This window comes from Arachis ipaensis, chromosome B01, assembly GCF_000816755.2.
Source record: "Arachis ipaensis cultivar K30076 chromosome B01, Araip1.1, whole genome shotgun sequence".
Taxonomy (NCBI): Eukaryota; Viridiplantae; Streptophyta; class Magnoliopsida; order Fabales; family Fabaceae; genus Arachis; species Arachis ipaensis.
Window position 1 is genome coordinate 129,245,231 of NC_029785.2, and position 6,383 is coordinate 129,251,613.

Here is a 6,383-nt window from a genome sequence, read left to right on the forward strand (position 1 = left end):
ATGGTAGTATGTATAATACTATTTTTGTAGGAAGTACTTTTATCTTTCTGTTTTTAGATATTATGTAAAAATCTTCTATTGAATAATTAAACAAACATAAAATTTATTGTCTTTACTGCTATCATGGTAAATAATAAATTAAATTTATTTTTATTTTATTCAAAATTTAGCTAATGGTGGATATATTACAATAAAAATTTTTGAAAATCGGATCGAATCGACTGGTTCGATCGAATTAACCGAAAATCGATCTTTTAGACGGTCTGATTGATGTCTAAAACTACCTGCAAAAAATCGGTTAAACTGGTGGTTAACCTAACCCTCCCTTCTATCTCTCTCACTATTGAGTATTTACTATTTACCAAAATCCCAAATTGAACCCTACCAGAGCAAACACCCATTAGAAGCCCTAGCTACCACCTTCTTCATCATTGATCTCCTTTCCTTGGCCACCGACGGGACAGACTGTGGGTCTCGTGTTCAAGCTCTCTCTCTCTCTCTCTCTCTGTGTCTTTGTCCAAGCTCAAGGTCCCTCTTCGGGCTCTCTTGCTGTCGCTGCTTCTTTGCTCCTCGCCGTGGGTCGTCGCTGCTCTACTCCTCACCGTGGGTCGTCGCTGTTCCACTCCTCACCGTTTTGGCTGTCGCCCCTTCTCTTCTCCTCTGATTTTAGGTAACTCTGTCTCAGACTCTCCGAGCTCATTCTGTCTTTGGCTCTTTGCCATTCATCTTTTTTCCAACTAATTTTGAAGATTCTGAGCTGAGTCTCTGTTCTGAGTTTGAAATTGAATTATTTATTTGTTTTGTTGAATGTTAAACCAAAGCCGCTGGAATTGTTGAAGACAAGATATTTGCACTCTGTCACAGCAAACTATACTTATAATTTAAAATCTTTCTTTCCCTGTTGTAATGCTACCAAAAAAAAATCCCAATTGATTTTTCTAATGTTTTATTTATTTTGTTGATGAACAGATTGGAATAGGGCTTATGGTATGCTAGCAATTTGGTGGAATCAATGGAATTTGTAACTGAATTGAATTGAATTGAATTTTGTCTTATATTTGAAATTTGTAATTGAATTAAAATTAGTTTAAAAATATTGAATTTAAATATTTGAAATTGAATATTAATTTTTAAATAATTTTAATGTATATTTAATTAAATCGGTTCGACTCCGGTTCGACTCCGATTTAATTCTGATTAGACCGTTAAACTATTAAACCAGTTATTTGATCGATTCAATGGCCGGTTCAGTTTTCGCAACCTAAAAAGTAAGATATATTTATGAATTTATTAGTAATGAATATCTAAAAGAAACAATTTAAGTGATTAATTTTTGTTATTTCTGATGTATATACATCTTTATAATAAATACTATTTTGATATCAGTATTTTTTTAATAATTATACACAAATTTTTTTTTGTTAATTAAAAACAATTTAAATATATAATTAATTAATTAATAATAATTGTATTACCCGGAGCTGTTGCTCCCACTGGTTGGGAATAGGATGAGTATGGGATTTTCTTTTGTTTAGGATAGATGCATCATTTCCTGTAGGTTTGATATATGAAGTTGTAAAATTTTGATTTAGCATACTCATACTTGGTTTGTTTCAACAATTTAATTGTTCCGTTGCGACCGCTAATGGTACTGAAGTTTGCTGAGACAAAAGAATATACCGGGATAACCTTACAATCACATTTTGCATATTTTGACCTATTATCTCATTTTTTCGGATGCCCCATCTTTAATTGAAATTCAAACTTACTATATAAGAATAAAATTTAAAACTGTTCATACTATGGACAATAATCCATCATTTAATAACTGTAAGAAAATGTCGCATATCTAATCAATTTCCGACAACATGCAATGGAAAATTAACTTCAATTGGCCAAACTCAAAGGGAAGGGGAGTTTCGTCACTGTTAATTTTCACCGAATAAAAGTGACGCTAACACGAAGAGGGAAAAGATATAAAACATTTTTATGAATCTCAAAAAATCGAAGTCCGAACATCAATGGAGTTACGGTTTTCTCCCTCACCCACGGTTGGTCTTTCTTTCTTATTTGCTTAGGTTCGATAGTGGTAAGAAAAGAAACTAAAGGCTAATGATAGGTAATTAATGAAATAAAGGGGGATAAGTGCTTAATGGAATAAAAAGGATAGGTGTCACATTATCTATATATATACATGTATGTGAACAAGCCACGTTTGGCTTTTCTTTGAACTTTGTTTTCTTAATAGCCTCATATACATAATGTAAACAAGCCATACGCTTGCCTTTTTCTTGATTTTTCTGTCCTTAATGGCTTAAGCCAAAAGAAAGGAATCAAAGAAATTAATATTAAATAATAATACTAATCAGGGTATCATAGTTCCATTAAATAAAGGGTCAGGTGTACACAGTCATATATATATATAAAAGCCAAGTTTCATTTCTGTTTTTTTTTCCTTAATACCTTTGTTGATAATATATTTTTTTTCTATTATATGTATATGCACCAATTATCCTTATATTAGGTTTTATATTATATTTAAGTAAAGTGAAAAGGATGCAAGCGAAGATGAATAAGAAAAGAAAAATATTTTTTATTATGCAGTAACACTAATCTGATATGATAGATAGTAAGAGAGGAGAGAGATAATTATAGAAGTTCTGTGATTGTGAATTAATGAGATAAGAGAGAGCGTGAATGTATGTGATAAGAGAGAAGATGAGGTAGTAGAAGTTTTTTAACGTGAAATTGACATATAGTGGGATAGATTATTAGGATGGGCAAAATTGAAAAAGAATTTTGGACACCAAACCCATGTATTGGCATTATATATTGTTATAGATATAAATAAAATATTAATATTTGATATTTGATACAAAATGAATGACACAAAGAAAAAACCTTGAAAAGAGTTGAGTTTAAATGCAAATAATTACAATTGCATTTTATTTGTTGACCGTACAAACATAATTAATGCATTTATTCACCAAGATATTCAAAAAAAGAAAAAAAAAACCGAATCCAAGTAGCTTTTACAAATATCTCACAAAAAAAAATAATTGAGAAAAAATAGTAAACTAAATGTCACATTTTTTGTTGAGATGGCAGTTAATCACTTCAATATAAATACCTTAAAATTTGAACATATCAAAAAAATATATCACATTACATGTTACGAGAAGATAAAAGACATACCTAAGAATTTGGCGCATTTTGTACCAAGATGTATTTTGAATCTTAGTGCCAAGTGTCTAGTGGGGACGGCGATACGCAACGCTCACTTGATACTATAAGGACGGCTCAGTGAGGACGGCGATATGTAACGCTCATTGGAGACCGGAAAGGAGGTTCCTCCATGAGGACGGCGATACGTAATGCTCATGGAGGGGACGTTGGCTGAGATAAGAACGGCGGTACGAAACGCTTATTTTAGGACCTGTGTCGGAAATCAGGCAACAAATCGACACATGAGCTCATGGCCTGTAGTGTATAGGACTAGACATGTATCATACTTGTTTGCGCATATGTGTTTGTGATTGTGTTTGCTATGAATGTGTTTTCTATGATTGTGTGTACTCGTGATTGGATTTTATGTTCTGTAATTGTTGAGTTGGATTATACTTTGTTGACTATTGTTATTGGCTGAGAATATAATTAAATGAACTTAACTTCTAACCCTGACCCTATTAAGAATTTCCCAGTTCTTACCCCCTATTTCCACCCCTTTTAGCTACAGGTGCGAAGGCTTAGGGCAGAACTATAAGAGTATAGAAGATTCTGTTTACAAGTTGAGTTGTTAGATTTTATTTTCCCCTTGTCATTTATTGTTTGTTTTTAGAGGGGTAGAAATTGTATTTGAGGTTCCTTGAATAAGTTTATGTATATTAAGCTATGTGAATATATATATACTGTTGTGATTAAGTGATTAAAAGTAAAACCTTTCCGTTTTCTTAATTAGACTTTCGGTTCGTAGTCGCGAAGACTCAATATTAAATAAACATAATATATAATTAAAAGAATAGATGTATGTAGCGCTCGGACTTTAGTGCGATCATGAGATGCTAAAAGTTAGGGTGTTACATCTATAACAATATATAATGCCAAAACATGGGTTTCATGTCCAAAATTCTTTTCCAATTTTACCCTTCCTAATAATCTATCCCACTATATGTCAGTTATTCCATATTAAAAAACTTTCACTACCTCATCTTCTCTCTTATCACATACATTCATGTTCTCTCTTATCTCATTAATTCACAATCATAGAACTTCTATAATTATCTTTCCTTTCTTATTATCTATCATCTCAGATTACTGTTTATGCATAATAATTTTTTTTTCTTTTCTTATTCATCTTCTCTTGCATTCTTCTCACTTTACTTAGATATAACATAAAACCTAATATAAGGATAATTTGTGTCTAAATTTAAGTTTCAATATTACCCTAGAGAAGTTTATTATTAAAAAACTTCTCCCGTACATCTGTTCGTTACGTTGAATAAAAAAATTTTTCACATATTTTTTACAGCAACTTTATCAAGAGTTTTCTATTGGAGGTAAATTATTCATGCAGATTTTTTTAATTATGGATATGATTTTAAAAGAATAAAAGTAAAATAGTTTAATAGGACAATATTTTTTTTAAAAAATTTACACAGAATAATTTTTGTACTAATATATCAAGATTCATTTTACATATAATATTTATTTATCTGAGTTCATTCATGGAGTACCTTATAAAAATTATATTTAAGTAATTTTTTTTATCTTATAACCATTTTATATTTTGGGTTTCAAAATTTTGTATTTTTATTCTTATTCAAGCTTTATTTTTACGTTTTATTTTAGTTCTGTTAATAAAAAATTATTAACATTAGCTCTAATGTTAACTTTTAGGATAAATAAAAAGATGGGATCTTTCTTATAAATTTGATGATTAAAAAACTATTTATTATAAAATAAGTTAAGTCTATTTCTTGACTATAGAAATATATATAATTCACTCTTGAATATAATCAAAATAAATATATTTATTTAATTTTTTAAATTTTACATTAATTATTAAAATCATGATATAATGGATGTATTCCTATAAAAAAATGAAAATGACTTCATAACTATTTTTAATTGGAATAAAACATGACTGAATGACTATAGAGTATAATTTAAATAACTATAGATAAGTAACATAAGTAATAAAAAATGGACATAAAATTTAATTTTTTTGTTATTTGGTACAAAAATAATATAATAAAATAAATCACTGTTCTCTTTTTTTTTCTCCAAAGATAGATATTATTTTATTATTATAAAATAATAATGTTTCCATAAAGAAGTACAAAAAAAGTTGGGTATTTCCAATTATCACCAAATGTGATTGGAAGACAAATAGTTTAAGAAAGAGTAAAGTAAGAATAAAGAGAAATTATTAGCATTCATCAGGTATGGCTATTGAGTTCACGCACTAGACTGCTGGCTTCTTGCACTATCTTCGGCGCTGGGCTTATTAGCTTCTCAAAGACACACCTATTCCTCGCTTTCCAAGTGCTCCAACACAGCGTCGCAATAAAAAGGATCTTTTGTCTACCTTCGATTTGAGCCGCTACCCAAGATAAGGCTCGTTGCCACCAATTGATGAAGGTCTCCTCTTCTCTTTGCCATAAGTCAGGGGTTATTAAGCTTAGACTCCAGATTATTGAAGCTAGAGGGCATTGGAACAAGGCATGAGAAATTGATTCATCTTTCAGCATGCATCTTGAGCAAGTGGTGAGCGTGGATGCAAATCGGCTATGGATTTGTTGCAAAATTGGAAGCTTTTCATGAAGACTCTTCCATAAAAAAATCTTAATTTTATGAGGTAATTTCAATTCTCAAATGCTATTCCATACTCTGTGGTTCTGTATGTTCTGAGACATCAATGAAGTAGGAGAATGAAAGAACCCATAAGCAACTTTGTATCCCGACTCAACTTCGTATATACCAGATTTTGTCCAGCACCAATTAACTTTATCCTCCTCCTCTGTTGGTTTGATGGAAAAAATTTTATTGCATATATCAACTGGAAAAATTGACTCAATCAGGTTTCTGTTCCAGCTTCTATCAGGATTTAGTAGCGCACTAACATAATACACTTGCAGATTCGGTGGGATTGTCACTGCAGCTTGAGGGACATTAAAGGGCAATGGTGGTGGGAGCCAAGGATCATGGAAGATGCGGACATTAGCACCAGAGCCTATTTTCCATAAAAAGCCTTTCTCAATCACCTTGCGGCCTTCAAGAACACTTCTCCAGCCCCACGACGGTATGCTTCCTATCTCTGCATGTAACAAATCTGTATATCTGAAATATTTAGCTTTGGACATTCTTGACAGTGTAGAATTAGG